The 18,108-nt window shown below is 39.4% G+C and overlaps 1 protein-coding gene across 11 annotated transcripts in view; it reads left to right on the top strand.

The window, feature by feature from the left end:
* The window catches only part of FANCC (FA complementation group C), a 244,233-nt gene that overhangs the window by 67,879 nt on the left and 158,246 nt on the right, over positions 1-18,108 (top strand). The window lies entirely within an intron of this gene.

An 18,108-nucleotide genomic window follows, 5' to 3' on the forward strand; every position in this document is an offset into this window, starting at 1 on the left:
TGAAGTGAACTTCCAGTGGCATTCAGAGACAACGAGAAACACAGGCGTGGCACCACGAACCCCTTTTTAAGTTCACTGTCTTTCTTGCTCTTTCCAAGGGCCATGGGTAGGTTCTTCTCAGTTTGAGCTTCACTTTCTTTGTGTTGAAGCTCCCTGTTTAATTGGCTTTCCAGTCCAGGTCTTAGCGGGTGAGCTTGAGCTGGCAGACAGTTTCATCTGGAATCCTAGTCCCAAGCCTTTGGTTCAGTCCACAGTTCCCCAGTGTTTGGTTTATGCCTCCCCCATTTTCAGCGCACCGTCCTCATTTACCGGGGCTTCTAGTTTAGTCCTTTCCCCAGTTCTGGTCTGCAGTCTCCATTTACTGGAGTCTCTTGGTTTAGTCCATGCTAGGGATTGCTGGAGGTGCACACAGGGCCTTCTTTTGGCCCATCTACAGGGCCGTCTAAACCCCAGCCCTTGGTGCTATCCCTAGTTTCCACACTGGGAAGTGCTGACGGGTTAGCCTGCAATTCCCTGTTTGAAATCCTTCTCCAGCTTCCATGTTATTAACTACTGGTGGCAGCTACAGCTCTCCATTTGTTTGGAATCAGGCCACAGTCCCCATTCTTTGAGATCTGCTGGTTCAATCATTTTCCTAGTTTCTGGTTCTTTGGTTACTGCTGATGTCCACAGTTCCATTTCCTTGAATACTGTTGGTTTTGATTAATGTGCACAGGAAGTAAAGGCTATTGCTAAAAGAGAATCTCAGAAGCCAAAGAACTTAGGTATTAGTTTGGCTTTGGGAAATCCAAAGGTGTAGCTAAAAAAAGAAAAAAAGGGATCCTTTATATCCAAAGAGTTGAGCATGCCACTTTCTGGAACACTCGCTTATTTTATGTCTAAGAGCTGTGATCTCAGAAGCAATAAATATTTACAAAAATGGAAAAATCTTGCTAAGCTTGTTGTGTGTCCTGAGAGCTTGGCTTTGTAGCCATCAAATTGGGGCTCCAAAATATGGCTGAAGAGAAATGTGAGTTGCATACCTTTTGCAGCTGTACATGGCTGGATGGAAATGTGGGTTAAACTCTATATGCAGCCAGGGACCTAGCAAACTGCTGCCCGCCCTCAGGGGAATTACAGTGTTCTTTATGGGATATGTTCCAAATAGATAAGATCATTTAAAATGTACACTTAAAAGCAAGGGCTATGCAGAAGCCTCCAGAAGCTTTCAGAATTCAAAAATAGCCTCATTGAAAGATTCGTCGCAATAGGCTAATGAAAAATTAAAGGGCTAACAGGTACCTAAAACAAAATTGGGTCATAACCCAATTCTTGGGGGAATTGGAAACAGTTGTCTTTGTCTTACAAATCTCTGCAGGGCCAAAGATGTGGCTCTAGATATTCAAAGTTAACCTGCCCTTTTTGCCAATCCTCCATACCTCATCTATTTCTCTCAAAAAGCCAGAAAAGATCAGCACATTGGAAACAGAATTGTCTACACTTAATCTGTGCCTTTGTGATATAAATTTTCTATCCCCATCTTCTCTAGGACCTAAGAGAAATGTAAATGTTTCCCATCAGGAAAGAAAAAAAAAAAGAATGAAAGAGGGCAAGTATTTGGAAATTTGGCTTATGAAAAACTTTAAATGTCCTCTCCACAAATATTAGTAACTATGAGGTCTCTCTTTGCATCTGTGTGTATGTGTCTATATATGTATGTTGTAGATGTGGGATATATATTTTTTTGCCTCCAGATGGTATTGCTAAAATTAATTTGTAAAAAGAGCTCTATGTAACTGGCTTAAAGAAAATTAAGTACTTATCTAAATTAAACTCTCAGAAATATAATAAAAACTAGCCCAAATGAATTTCAGGTTCACATGATCTAGGAAAATATTAGGTATTAAAACTAGTTTAAGTTTGTTGGTTTAATGAAAACAGTCATGTCTGCAGAGTTACCAGCATTAAATATAATGCAGATAGACAATTTTTATTTTACTTGGGTTTGCTAGTCAAATTCCTATTATCTCTGTTGCAAAATTTGTCAGCAAAAAAATAATTTAGAATGATGACTGATTTTGTCTAGTGTCTCACGAAGTTTTCAAGGGTAAACTAAACATAATCGTTGGGAGCAAATGATTTAGGTAGATGTCAGTGGGTTAAGAGTTTATAGATAAACTTTTTAGCAACAATTACATTTCATGATATAGCTACTTAGATAGTTTCCCAAATCTCCTTGGTAACCTGAAACCTTAGAATTAGTTAAATTAAATGATGGGAATTAATTGAATGTCTAGATCATTTCCAAATAAGATAAAATGCTGAAACATTAATTGCTAAACAAGCCTAAATTTACCTACTTTTGGCCTCTTATTACAGAGGAACTAAGATGTTTGGGTCTATTAGTAAACATGTTTTATACCACACTGAAAAACATGTTTCTAAAAGTTATAAAAGGTATTTGTAAAATTTGCCAGGCTATAGACTGCTAATATAAAAGATAATTCAAAATTGCTTATTCTTAGTTTTCACTAGAAATGAACTCTTCTATAAAAACAACAAACAAACACATAGCAACAGAGATTGGATTGGTGGTTACCATGGGGGAAGGGGGGGGAGGGCAAAAGGAGCGATGAGGCTCACATGTGAGGTGATGGACTATAGTTAGTTTTTGGGTGGTGAACACGATGTAATCTATACAGAATTAAAAATATTATGGTGTACATCTGGAAGCTATATAATGTAATCCAATGTTACTGCAATAAAAATAAATAAAAAGAAATGAAGTCTTCTAAGGGTTAAGAATTTTAATTAATATATGTAATTAAAGCTATTAGAAACAATAAGAGTAACAACTCTATATGCAAGGAATGTAGGATGTGTTTTTAGTTAAGGGAAAGCATGAGGTATGGAGATGTATTTTTTTTAAAGGAAAAAAATGGTAATTTTGTCGTGGTTGTTTCAGATTGGGAAAAAAGAGAGAAAAAAAGAAAATCTTGCCTTGTGAAGACAAGTTGAGCTAAAAATTGGACTGTTATTATGAGGGTTTTAAAATAAGCTTTGATATCAATAGTGTACTTATGTGTAAGTAAACTAAAAATTTTTCACCTGATAAAAGGACAAAGTTTTGTTGGACTATTGATCTACTCTTACTGTGTTATTTTTAATATCTTCTTTCAGGTTTGTTAATAGTTGCTTCATGAACTTTGGTGCTCCTGTGTTGGGTGCATACATATTTATAAGCGTTATTTCTTCTTGATGGAGTGTCCCTTTGATCATCATATATTGTCCCTCTTTGTCTCTCTTTACCTACGTTATCTTGAAGTCTACTTTGTCTAAGTATTGTGACACCTGCTTTCTTTTGTTTGCCATTAGCTTGGAGTATCGTCCTCCACTCATTCACTCTGAGCCTGTGTTTGTCATTGGAGCTGAGATGTGTTTCCTGGAGGCAACAAATTGTTGGATGTTGTTCTTTAATCCGTCTTGCCACTATGTGTCTTTTTATTGGAGAGTTCAGTCCGTTTACATTGAGGGTGATTATTGATGTATGAGGGCTTAATGATGTCATTATTATCACTCGTTTTGTGGTTTTCCCGCATTTCCTTCGTTTCTCATCCTATGTGTTTTGGTCTACCCATTGAATTATGCAGTTTTTTAATGATGTGTTTCTTTGTTTTTTCCTTATTTATTTTTTGTGTCTCTGTTCTGCTTCTTAGTTTAGTGGCTACCCTGAAGTTTGTATTCAGAATCTCGTGCATAACATAGTCCATTTTCTGATGGCCTCTTATTTCCTTAGTCTAAACTGATTCAGTCCCTCTCCTCCTCCCCTCCTAAGTTGTTTTTCTCATATCTTATTCCGACTTGTGTTGTGAGTTTGTGGTTAAAGTGACAAGATTGTCTTTGTTTTTGGTGTCTTCCTTCCCTTTAGCCTAATGCTATAGTTGAATATTTGCTATCCTATTCTGATTCTATCTACCTATTTGTCTCCTTACTCTGTGTTTTGTGAGCCCTTTCTCCCTTTTTTTCTTTTTTCAGGTATGAGGGCCTTCTTGTAGTGGGGGTCCCATGGGTATAAAGTCCCTTAGCTTTTGTTTGTCTGGGAAAGATTTAATTTCTCCCTCATATCTGAAGGGTATTTTTGCTGGATAGAATATTCTTGGCTGAAGATTTTTATCTCTTAAAGTTTTGAATATGCCATTCCATTCTCTCCCAGCTTGTAAGGTTTCTGCAGAGAAATCTGCTGAAAGTCTGATAGGGGTTCCTTTGTAGGTTATTTTCTTCTGCCTTGCTGCCCTGACTATTCTTTCTTTGTCATTCATTTTTGCCAGTTTTACTACTATATGCCTTGCCGTAGGCCTTTTTACATTGACAAATCTAAGACATCTGGAAGCTTCTTCTACACATATTTCCCTCTCATTCTCTAGATTTGCGAAGTTCTCTGGTATTATTTCTTTGAACGTGCTTTCTGCTCCATTCTCCTTCTCTTCACCTTCTTTAATACCTATAATTCTTATGTTGCATTTCCTCGTTGAGTTGGATATTTCTCAGAGACCTTCTTCATTTCTTTTTAGTCTTAGTTCTCTCTGCTCCTCTGTCTGGAGCATTTCAACATGTCTATCTTTGATTATGCTTATTCGCTCCTCTATGGTGTCCACACGGGCATTGAGGGAATCCTATTTTGTTTTATCTCTTCCATTGTCTTTCATCTCTAATATTTCTGATTGATTCTTATTTATAGTTTTGATCTCTTTTGTGAAGTACCTCCTGAACTCATTGAATTGTTTCTCTATATTCTCTTTTACCTCATTGAGTTTTTTGATGATAGCTATTTTGAATTCATTGTTGTTTAGTTTACTTATTTATGCATCCTCAGGACTGAGTTATAGGTGCTTGTCGTTTTCTTTCTGGTCTGGAGATTTGATGTTGGAAGGACAGGACTTTCCACATTGTGATATTATTCGGTTGCAGTTACAGCCTATCGCCACTGGGTGGGGGTTGAGAGCGGCGTATTCTGAGCCCTCCACCCTCAGCCGAGATGGTGCCACGCAGGTCCAGGGAGGGGCGCTTTCTCCATGTGCAGTCTTGGTTTCTGGATCAGCTCTCGCTCTCTGGTCTCCTGGGATCCTGGCTTGATGAGGTCACGGCACCTGAAAGCTTTCACCCGTTAGAGGGCTTTACCTCTAGGCTGCAAGGGCCCATGGGCATCCTGGGTGATCCCGCAGTTGTGCGACCCCTCCCCCACCCCTTCCCTCTCGGAGCCTCCCACGGCAGCAATCCCAGTCTTTAGGGGAGGGAGCAAAGTTTTCTCTCATCCCATTCCAGCTCCTTGAGGGGGCTCAAGCCTCTCCGCCTTCTGTCATGTGGCCACCGTGACTCTCCAAGGATTTTTGTGCTGTTAGGGTATTATCCATTGGAATATGGTTGCTCCTTTTTGTTGTATGTTGGAGGGGAGAGAGTTCCTGGGCAAGTTCACTCTGCCATGATGCTGACATCACTCTCCTATTGGTCTGCTCTTGATAAGAGATTGTAGAAGGTTTTCCTTGCCTTTTAAAGTAATCTGCCTAGAAAAAAAAATTTTGTGTTTTATCAGAGTTATTTTCTGTGCTTTATCAAGTCTTTGATTATTTAAGTAAACCTATTCTTCTCGATATTGCAAGAGTTAATTTTGCTGAGAACTATGTAACCTTCAGTATTTGCCTGTGAAGTTTTTAATTGTCATTTTGGTTAAATAGATGACTACATAATGTTTCACAGTGACCTGAACCGAGTGTTTTAAAACTTTTTGATATTTTTTTAAAACATATTTCCCCCAAATCAAATTCTAAATGAAGTCTTTTTGACCCTGAACAAATTTTGAAATTTTCCAGAGGGCCCCTGTAATATTTTGAAGAGTTTGTTCTTCTTATAAAAGGGGAAATGTTACACGAATGTCTTATTTGATATGTTAAATTACATGGGAAGCATTGTCAAATAAGAAAAAACACTAACCCTTCTTAGTGTTGTGTCTGTAGAGGTATATGTTATAAGCATCCCAGAAATTGTGTGAAATTCCTGGAAGTCTGATACGTGCTGGTATGAAATGTTGTCTGTCATCAAAATTGAGGCTTACCCTAGAAGGACTGAATCTGAGTATCAGGAAAATTCCCTAGCTTTCAGGCAAAGGCAGCAGCAGCAGAACCTGTAAAGAGGTGGCACATGTAGATGCTTCTGCAAATGACCCCTCCTTGCCAGACTTTTGCTATCCTGATGTCGTTGTAATATGGCAACAGTCTGCTCCTGAGTCAGAGAAATTAAGGTGGATAAACAATGGCTATAAATTAAACTGTTGGAGCTATGGGAAACCCAGGATGGCCACTTGGTTCTCCCTGGCTCCCTGGCAAAGCTCATTTTTCTGTTTTTGCATTTCTTCACCCACCATGGGGCATGTAAGATGACTCAAATTATCAATAGATGTTGGTAAGGAGACTTCTATGAAATTGCAAAAACAGTTTACCAGAAGTGTCTGCCTGGAAGTACTGCTTTTGTCCTCAGAGGCCTCAGACGTCTTCCTTCTGGACCCTTTGAACACCTGCAGCTGAACTTCATTCGCCTGCCACTTGGTGTGAGTTATCAACATGTTCTTGTTATTGTATGTATGTTTTCTGGATAGATTAAGACTTCCCTTGCCAGAAGGCTCACAGTGGCAAAGAAATTTAGAAAATGTGTTTACCTTACATAGTCTCCAGTCATCAAGGCACCCACTTCACTGTGCAAATCATACGAGCTTTAATGAAAACCTTGCACACTTCTTGGAATTATCATTGTCCCGATGACCCTCAATCATCAGACAAAGTCGAGAGAACTAATGGGATTCTCAAACTTTAAATTTCTAAACTTGCCAAAACCACTGGACTCCCCAGGCCTAAAGTATTGCCTATGGTCTTGCTGACTGTTCACGGTATCCTCTTTGGGAAACATAAACTCACTCCACATGAGACAATCACTGGCAGACCAGTGACTGTTAGTGTACATCTTTTGCTGATCCCTCTTGTCTCATACTAGACCAGCTACTGTATGTTTATAACGTCGTATGCTCAAGCCTGTCATCAGCAGGTTAAAGAAGCTTTATTGGGGGCTGGCCCCCTGGCCTAGTGGCTAAGTTTGATGTACTCTGCTTTGGTGGCCTGGGTTTGGTTCCCAGGTGCAGACCTACACCACTCATTGGTAGCCATGCTGTGGCAGTGGCCCACATTCAAAATAGAGGAAGATTGGCACAGATGTTAGCTCAGGGTGAATCTTCCTCAAGCAAAAAGAGGAAGATTGGCAATAGAAGTTAGCTCAGTTAGCTTCATCACCGCCCCCCCCATCCCCCCCAAAAAAAGAAGCTTTCCTGGATCCCAATTTAAGGGAGCCTGTTGGTCACAGTCTAGATCCTGGTGACTGGGTGTTCTGGAAGTGTCTTCAGAGGAAGACAGCCCTCAAGCCCTGTTAGGAGGGACCTTCCCAAGTGCTCCTGACTGCTGACAAAACTAGAAGGCACTGAGCCTTGGACACACATCTCACAGCTAAAGAGGGCTCAGCCTGACATCTGCTCTTGTACAGATGCTGGAGGCTTTCAAATCAAATTGGTGAAGAAGAGCAGTAGCTAACATGGATGTAGATTGCTTCCTCCCAAGACGCTGAATCAAGACTTCCTCCTTTAAACATGAAACCCTTTTTTCTTTTCTTTCTTTACTTTACTCTGGCATTGACCTGAAAACATAATGCCATCACTCTTATCTCCCAGGCCATCGCTAAGGGGAGGGTGAGTAACTTTTGGAATTTAGAACTGGGAGAAAACCTGACTGACTCTTGGCTTGAACAAGCATATGCAACCATTCCTGCCAATGAATCCGTTAACAGTGCCACCTTAATGGCAGTGGTTTATGCCCTGACAGGATTTATCCTTTTCTGTGGTCATTATCATTCTCCTTGGGCCTGTGAAGGCCTAGAGGGCTGGCAGTGCCTCTAGGTTATCTAACTGTGCCCCGAGCTATTCTAGAGAGGACCTCCCAGGAAGCTTTCATGATTCAGAGTTTGCTTCCTTTGGCAGGAATGTTTATTGGTCATTTGTATATCTTTGGAGAGATGTCTCTTCACGTCCTTTGCCCATTTTTTTTAAGTGGGTTGTTTGTTTTTCCTTTGTTGAGTTGTAGGAGTTCACTGTTGCCATCATTGTCATTTTTGTCGTCTTAGATATTTACTCACTCCACTGGTTTAGAAGGTACAGATGGTAGGACCTTGGTAATTACTTCAGTGCTCATGATTAATTTATAATAACTGCTTAAGAATTCCTCACATATCCAAAATGTAGCCTTGGCTACTCTTATTTGCGTATGGCATGGCTTTGTAGATTACCTCCTATTTGCCGTGAAAGAAAATAATGATGTTTAAGATTAAATGATTTTTAAAATATTTGTCCCTTACATCTGTGGCAATTGTAGCCTTTGAGAGGACTTTAAAGGTACCAGATTCCTCCTCATATCAGCTAAGTAGGGTTTCTTTTTAGACTTTTCAGAAAATATAAAAAGGTTGAGTTCTAAGATGTCCCTAGATGGGACAGCCATTTGAGATATGAAAGCATCGTTCAACAGCAATGCTAATGGAGGACCAGAAAATTGCAAGTTAAATTATGGAATGGATTTTTCCATCCTGAAACTTAGTAAATTAGGAGATGGAAATAATGTCACATAATGTTAAATGAGAGGCTAGAATTGTGACATCACTGGTCACTAGTTCCAGTGCTGTGATAGACTGGACATCATGCACGGCCCTATCTGGGCCTGCAGGGCCTGCTCTTTGAAGTCAGGGCTGCTTAAATGCTCAGTTGTTAACACGCGACTTTAGGAACCCACCTTGCTTTCTGAATGACAATTTGACAACCACTAGTCTAGGGTTGTTTCCTGCCAGTCTCAAACACTTCTTGATTTCTAAATGAAAGGAAATGGTTTTGTTTGTTTTTTTAATGAATTAGGATATAGTCATGCATCGCTTAACGATGGGGATACATTCTGGGAAATGCATCAGTAGGTGATTTTGTTGTGCGAACATCCTAGCGTGTGCTTACACAAACCTAGATGGTGTAGCCTACTACACACCTAGGCTACATGGTACTTAATCTTACGGGCCCACCATTGTACATGCAGTCAATCATTGACGGAAATGTTGGTGTGTGGTGCATGACTGTGCTTTGCCCCAGACTATCACCCGATTGTTTCTTCCTTCTTCCTTTCTTTCTTCAGACACTGCTCAGGTTTTGATGCTTTTATTATCTTCTTCCGCTCTAATGAATTGTGCTTGGTGAACTCCATCGTCCTTGTGATGAACATTTCCATGAAGTTTTTGAATGTCATTTTCCTAAAGAATAGAAATCACCAAAGTGGGGACCCTTTTAGCCCTGAAGCATTACCCCTTTCACAGCTGTTCTACTTTGAGCAGTGTTATTTTGATATCTCAGACTGTGAACCCTCTGGAACAACAGTTGGACTACAGTGTATCTATGTATCAACTACAGTGTATCTTTGTACTGTGGTGATTTGCATTCATAAAATAGTACTTAGCAAGCAACAAAATAACTTTCGACCATTTAGAAATGAGAGAAGGGCAAATACAGTGATCCTAAGCTGACTCCATTTTGAACTAGTCCCTGTTCAGTATCTCTGATCCTTGCTGGCCCCGTGGCTGGTTTCCCTTGCCACTTTATACTTCCCCCTCCCACCTCTTGCTTTCCTCTGATCATCAGCAAACAGGGACATGAACAAGCACATGGGAATCTTTCACAGGAGAATCATTTCCATTAGGGTGTCTAGGTCTCTCTGCTCATAGGACTTTCCTTTAGCCCCCCCCATAGGAAATTTTGAAGGTCATTTTGTTTTCTTCTGGAAATACGTACTGAGGGGACTAACGACTTCTGTTGTTTTTAGTCTTTTTATGTATGGAAGGTGAAATCAGGTTTTGGTTTCTGGGTCTGCATAAATGTGCTAAAAGAGAAATGCTCAAGAAATGTAAAATGGGAATTGCCTTCTAACTTTGCATGCCATTTGCTTTTGCTACATTAGTATATACAATATGTGTAAAATACTTGTTTAAAATCCTGAGTTTTAAGGAAATATGTCATTGAACTTTCTTTTATGCTTTTAAATAAAAGATGCTAAAAAATATTTAATTGTTCATATGAAATGAATATAGGCATAAATATCCATGCGAGGGCACACACACTAAGCAGAATCCTAGGAAAGTAAAGGATTTACATTTGGGGCAATATCAAGGATTTTGGTATTGATCAAAAGATTGAGCTACATGAACGCTGCCTCATTTGCTTGAGCACAGATCACCTCATCCGCTCACCAGTTCTTTCCTGAGTGGTGAATTGGGTGTCTCTCCCTCCTCGTGACAATAGCCCTCTCAGGGCAAAGCAGCAGCCACATAGCTGCGGGAGGGAAGTGGGAGGGGATAGGCTGTGGATCTTCTCCTCAGAGCCAGGACCAGGAAGAGGGAGCTGTTGTTTGAGGACAGAGAGGAGAAGATGCAAGCACTGCAACTGTAGCTCTGGCCCATTCTGCTGGTTTGAATATTTTTAAGCAGACAACTCAGCTAAAAAATAGAAAATTCTTACAGACTATTTCAACAATTTAAAACCTTTTATTGTATTCATCAAATTCTTTTTGTCTTTATTAACATTTATAAATTATAGTATTTTTTCTTTTCTTCCTTCCCTTTGAGGTGATGTCTATATGGTAAATGTGTATCTAGAAGTTAAAAAATTTTTTTTATAATTCTGGGAAGTAACATATAGAAAAAGCACATAAACATGATTTACACTTTAATAAATTATTAAAACATTAGTACATGTGTTACTGCCATCCAGGTCAAGAAATACAACTTTGCCAGAGTCTTGACGGCTGTTCACATGTGTCCTCCCAATAGTACTTCTTTCCTTCTAAAGGTTAACAGGTTTTTAGGGTAATCACTACAGTTTTACTTTTATGTGCTTTTGAACATTATGTAAATGAATCTTATCAGTTGATTGATGTGTATATGTATTCTTTTGGGTTGGTTTCTTTTTCTCAACGTTATGATTGCCGGTTTATCTGTATGCCTGTAGTGGTGCTTTCTACATTTTCATTGCTGCATAGTATTCACTTGTATGAGTATAGTACATTTTATTTATTTATTCTACTCGTGATTGGCATACGGGTTGTTTTCAGTTTAGGTCTATTATGTTTAATGTTGCTGTGAATATTCTGCTAGAGTACACTTAATAAGCTTGGAGTGTTCTTTGAGGGAATGTTGGTAATTTGTGGATTTTTGTACAATTATTCCATGATTTACTGAGAGAAGTACATGAAAATTTCCCACTGTGATTGGAATTGATTATTTTTCCTTGTAGTTATGTCAATTTCTGTGTTATATTTTAAGGTTTATATTTTGTTTTACATTTCCATGTTATTAGGTGCATGAAAACTTAGAATTGTTACATCTCCCTGGTGGATGCAACATTTTATCATTACGAAGTGACCCTGTTTACCTCTGCTAATGCTTTTTGCCCCAAAGTGTGTTTGACTGGATACTGTTTGTTTACTTGATTCCTTCCGTTAGGTTTGCATGGTATTTTCCCCCCCATTCTTCTTTAGCCTCTTTGTAATTATGTTTTAGCTGTGTCTTTTGTAACAGCATATGGTTTATTTTTTAATTCAAAACTGATAATCTTTGGTTTTTACTTGGAGAATTTAATCTATTTACATATTGTATAATTACTGATATATTTGAGCTTAAATCTACCATCTTACTGTGTGCTTTTTATTTATCTTGTCTATTCTGTATTACTTTTTCCCTCTAATCTTGCCCTTGAAAGGGTAGGTTTTTTTTTTTTAAAGATTTTATTTTTCCTTTTTCTCCCAAAGCCCCCCAGCACATAGTTGTGTATTTTTAGTTGTGGGTCCTTCTAGATGTGGCATGTGGGACGCTGCCTCAGCATGGCTTGACGAGCGGTGCCATGTCCACGCCCAGGATTTGAATTGGCGAAACCCTGGGCCACGAAGCAGAGTGCGTGAACTTAACCACTCAGCCATGGGACTGGCCCTGAAGGGTGGGTTTTTTTATTATAAATTTTTCTCCTCTGATAACTTGGAAATTATATACTGCTTTTTAATAGTCTATTAATGAACATCCTAGAAATTGTGATAGGTGTCTTGAATTATTAAAGTTGAATGTTAACACTTTTATCCTTCTTGTCCTGGCAAATGCAGGGACTTTCAAACTCTTTAACTCTATCGTTCTCCTGGCTTATATGCTATTGTTTTTATATATTTTAATGTCTATGTATTTTTTTAAAAGATTGTATTTTTCCTTCTTTTTCCCCAAAGCCCCCAGTACATAGTTGTACATTTTAGTTATGAGTCCTTCTAGTTGTGGCATGCTGGATGCCTCCCCAGTGTGGCCTGATGAGCGGCACCAGGTCTGTGCCCAGGATCTGAACCACCAAAACCCCGGGCTGCTGAAGTAGAGTGCACGAACTCAACCACTTGGCCATGGGGCCAGCCCCTAATTTCTGTGTATATTTAAAACCCCAGTGATACTATTCTTATTTTATATCATAAATGTTAATTTAAATTTTCCCATGCATCTGCCATTTTTGCTGTTTTTCATTTCTTGTTACACTCCAGACTTCCATCTGGGATCATTTTTCATCTGCCTGAAGAACATCCTTTAGAGCAGGTTTACTGGTGGCAGATTCTTTCAGTGTGTCAGAGAGGCTTGATTTCACCTGCATGCTTGAAGGGTATTTTAGCTGGGTGCAGTATTCTAGGTTGGCCTTTTTTGCCTTTGATTGCATTAAAGATATGTTTTCTGGCATTCTCACTGTATTTCTATGTGTCTTAACCATTCTTCTGTATTATTCCATTGTTTTTACTTTCCATGTTGAATTCTGGATGGTTTCTTCTCATATATCTTCCAAGTTCACTACTTTTGTTTTCAACTGGGTCTGATCAGCTGTTAAAACCATCTGTTGAATTCTTAATTTCAGTTATTTTATTTTTCAGTTCTAGAATTTCTATTGTATTCTTTTTCAACTACAGGGTCATGTTTTGTAGTTTTTAGTTTGTTGAAATTTTAGCTTCCATCTTCACAAGAGACCCTTTTAGTTGCTTTATAATTTTTGTCTAGTTTTGGAACTGTCTGGAGTACTTTGGTTTTGGTTTTTCTCGTCCGTCAGTTTTGGAGTTCTTGTGTATATGTTCTTTTCTTCCTGTGCACTTGATTATTGGTATTTTTGAAATTATTGTTATATTTGAAAAATCACTTTTAGAGACCTATGGTCATGTTATCTTCTTGCAGAGAGGATTTTTGGTTGCATCTTCCAGGTACCTGGTAGCACTGGCAACCTGGGGCCAGCTTAATTCAGCTTCAGTTTCACAGTTAGGTTGTAGTCTCCATGGAGGCTGCCTCTCTTCTGGGTCACCCATACTCTTAGGGTGCACCCTTCTAGGCCCCACCCTAAGTGGGGGGTGGTTTAGTAGGACCTCAGGTGGGCAGGCCTGGCCTCCTACTTTGACTCTCTAGCAAGGCTGTCAAAAGAGCTGTTTGCCATTTAACCACCTCTTCAGGATCACAAAAGCCTCCCTAGACCTGTGCAACCCTATGTACAAAGATCTTTCTCTGGTCATTGCACACTACCTTTCTGATTCTTTGCTGATTTTTAAATTATGTTTTTATATTTCGTGTAGCCTTATAGAATAACTTTCAGCAGGAAAGTTGGTCTTAATTATATAGTCTACCATTATCTGAAGTAGAACTGAAATTGGATGCAATTTTAACCAAATATGTTTACATTAAATATATTTCATATCATACTTTTGTTTATGTCACCTATCTTGGTTAATCAAGAGAACTTATAGACTTCACTTCCAGCTATTTTAGAGTAGACGTATTTGAAGGTATTGGAAAACTGTGAAGGTACTCAGAACTCAAGGGGTTAAGATCTGGGGGTGAAGGGAAGCGCAGAGTTCTAAGCAGGCAGTATACAGCAGCTTTTCACCCTTGGGGCGTTAGCCATTTCTTGAGAAGCTGGAAGAGACCAAGAACTTGGAAGAGGGCCTGTGCTATGAAAAGAGAAGTCAGGAGAACTTCTGGCAATTTCATGGTGTTGGAGAGACATACATTGGAGTTTCAAAGGAAAAGACTGTTAGAATAATCTGACTACCTAGAAATGTAAATCTTCTATACATCAAGAAACATCATAAAAGCAGGAGAATGGATACAATGAGAAAATTACTGTTTTTTAATCTCTAATAGATCTAAAATGATCATCAGTAGATCCTAAAACCATTAGGGAAAATGTTGACAGTAAACTTTATAAGAGATGGATTAGGTTGACAATACCTGAAACCACTGATATTTTCAACATTATTGTCACTGACTAATTGCCGTGAGGATTGGCAGCATGTAACTGCTTAAGAGATGCAATCGCCAGCCACTCTGAATCAGACCAAACCTCACCACAAGAGCGAGGCCTGTGACCTTTGCCTCATTTTTAATGCTAACGTCTCCTCTCTGGGAGGAGCTTAGGCCTTATTACCATAACCTGCAGAGTATGTGGAAGCATGTCTTCCAGCTGAGTCTGTGCAAGCAAATACCCACATCTCCCTTTTGAATATTCATTTCCCATCCCAAATAAAAAACCCCTGCTTCCCTGTGTTCGGGAGCAGCCACAACTTTCGACATGATCCCGCGTGGCCTCCTGTTTGCTGCAAACAAGTTCTCTTCTGTGTGACGACTGCTTCTGGTCTGATTGCAGCTCTGCCCAGAGGGAACCCACTTGGTTTGGTGACATTCTCATACAGGAAATAACAAAACAGCGTGTTCTTCTGATGTGATTCAAAGTACACAACACCCCAATGAAGTATTGTTGTAGAAGAATTGACCCTGAATCTAGTGAAACCTCCAGATCTAGCTGTCAGTGTGTAAGCAATGTAGGGAAATAGCAAAACATGTTAGAAACACCACAGGAGTGCCATCAGCCAAGGCGCGATTGCAAGGGTCCCTCTAGGGCAAGCGCGTTGGTGTCCCAGGGAATAAATGATACGAAATGGTTAAAAAACTGAAAGAGGGTACTTGTTACAAATTAAAGGAGACTTTTTTTTAAACATTATTTTGTTACAAGTTAAGGAAAAAATAACAATATTGACCATATGCAATGTGTGGATCTCGTTTGGATCCTGATATAAATAACCCAAATGTAAAGGGAAATTTTTAAGAAATTTGAACATAGATGGGCTATTAGATGATGTTATTGTTGGCTTTATTGGGTGTGAAAGAGATATTGTAGTTAAATTTCTTAAGTCCTTATAAAAATGAGATACAAATCAAAGTATTTTGAGTAAAGTGTTATGACATCTTTGATTTGCTTTAAAAATGGAAAATCTTGATAATGATTTGAACAGGTTAAGGGAGTTCAGCTGGCTGTTATCTTTACTTTTTTGTGTATCAAAAAATACTCATTAAACAGTTACAAAAAAAAAAGACAAACATCCTAAACAAAATTTGACTTGTACCATATAGCTTGTGTTGAAGTGAGACTATCATAAGCCGCTCTCCTCATTGGGTGAAAGTCTGCGGTTTGTGAGTGGTGCCACATAAAGAGGCATAAAGTTCATTTTGTTTGTATAACGCATTTACTAGCTGTATCTTTTAGACCTGTCTAACTCTCCCACTTCTAAGGAGGCGCATCTGGATCCATAGTCTCCCTAGGACTGTATGGGAAGGAAGAAGGGCACTTCTTCTGATCAATAGTGGGGTGCGTGTATGTTAAAATAACAGGAAAAGGGTGGTAGGAGGGCAAAAAGAACAGATATCCACTGCCTTTCGCTTGTTAGTTACTTGGGATGTTTAAACCTACTGCTTTCCACACACAGAATTTTTAAAACACTTGCAACTAACATAATTTAGCTCTCTCTTCCTTCAAAAAAGGAAACGAGATGATCCAAAGTAGTGCCTGGTTAACGCATCTAGCTTCAAGTCAAGCAGTTCTGGATCATGTCAGTTCTTTTTTCCATCTCTGTTATATTCTGTAAATTACAGACTTTAGAAAATTTATCTACTAATAATGTATTCTATATGTGCGATAGTAGGAGAGGGGGAGAATGAAAGAGAAGGGAGTTTTTAAAGATTATCTGACATAGCAAGCACGACATATACAGATAGCAACCAAAAACCTTGCTCATGCATTTTGACCAAGCAAGCATAATTTGCACATGATGATAGAGTGCTGCTGGGCACACCCGGCTTTGTGGCTTGGAAGATCAGTCCAGTTACTGAGGCCTGCCATACGCTTTTCCCAGAATCCGGATCTTCCACACACACTTTAAACAGCGCTGGATCTGCTGGGTCTTATGAGCTCAGTGGCAGAGCACTTCAGCATGGACAAGCTGCGCAGTGGTTTTTCCTATGGGGCCTACCCAGATTTTCTCATTGCCAGACAAATGGGTAGAAGCAGATAAATGGTCTAAAACCCATGTAATATATGTTGTCTTCAGAATCTCAAATATTTCAGCCAGGCATTTTGCCTCTCAACAGGTGTAAGGTACAGTGGTTATCATTCACTTTATTTTTTGTTTATTATTATTAATTTTGAGTCAGTAGTTAGTGTACGTGGTATTAAATTGAAAAGGTGCAGAAAGGTGTATAGTAAAACCTAAGTTCCTTTCCTGTACTTATCATCCAGCTACCCAGGCCTCTACAGTGGAGGCAACCACTGGTACTAGTTTCTTGTGTATCCTCATTTTAAAGGGCATGTCCTGACTTGGCACAGACCATTGCATCACAAGAAACTTCCTGAAACAGTGGCAGGCCCTGTATGTTCATGGGGTTTATATCCCACCATCTGGAATACAAGCAAGGCACCTGTATTTTCCTACTTTCCAGATTCTATCAGCCTAATATCTTCACTCTGGTAGTCTAGTGTAATATGCTGTATCCTGAGTAGATATCTCTGAGGCAGGTGAAAGTGAACTGCTTTCTCATGTCCTCAGTTTATCCCAATGGTGAAATGCGTTTCCCAGCTACATAACTGCATTTTAGATGCCAAGGTGGTATTAATTTGCTCCAGTTACGACCCACATCTGAAAGTGCAGCTTGAGTTGAAGTCACCATTTGATTATGTTTGTGATAGCCTGATATCAAGCTCCATTGGCCCCTCAGCTGGGGACGTGGGTTCTCTGCAAATCACCAAATGTGTAGTATTGTTTTTTTGATAGTATAGTGCCTTTCACTTGGCCATTCCTACTAGAATAGTATAATGAGTCAGGGTCCTTGTATGCAGGCAATACCTCATTGATCTATATTACCCTTTCGTTCCGTGGACTTGTGCTTTCCAATTTCCTAATATGAACAGAATTTTCACTGGTGTTTTCCATGACTTAGCCCAGTAATAGTTCTAAGTTCCCCTCCTTTCTCCAAAGGTCTGTTGTCTGTAGCCCACTAGCTGGTATCAGTTTGTGTCATACACCCTATCAGTATCAGACTATATCAGTTTGTGTTCTTTGATTGAAAATCACGGAAAGCAACAGTGGTTAATTTAAGAAAAAAAAATTTATTAGAAGGTCCCTGGGTAGCTGACAGAATTAAAGAGAGGGCTGAAAAGCCATTCCTTGTTGGGGACGTGATGTAGGGATGCTCCAGGGATCTGGACTAAGACAGTCTTTGAATAACTTAACTCCACCCTTATGTCAGTCTACTAAAGATTCAGATTTCCAGCAGAGTCTAGTTTGCCTAACTTGAATCAGCATCCTACCCCTTGGCTGAGGTACAGTTGCCTTGATTTATAGAACCAAGACTTGGGGAATGGAGGAGAGGTACTTTCCTAAAGGAAAAGTAAGATGGTATAACTGAAAGAAGAGAGAAGGAATGCTAAACAGGCAAAACCAATGGAATGGCCATTCCAGAGTCTTCAGATTAGGTCAGTGTTTCTCACTAGGGGCATCACTGGCCTTTGGGGGAAGATCTCATTTTTCTTTGTGAGCTGCTATCCCAGCGCGTTGCAGTGTGTTCAGCATCCCTGACTCCTAGGCACTAAATGTCAGCAGCATCCCCATTGCTACCATCACAACCAGG

The sequence above is a fragment of the Equus caballus genome, chromosome 23 (genome assembly GCF_041296265.1).
Source record: "Equus caballus isolate H_3958 breed thoroughbred chromosome 23, TB-T2T, whole genome shotgun sequence".
In the NCBI taxonomy this organism is placed as follows: domain Eukaryota; kingdom Metazoa; phylum Chordata; class Mammalia; order Perissodactyla; family Equidae; genus Equus; species Equus caballus.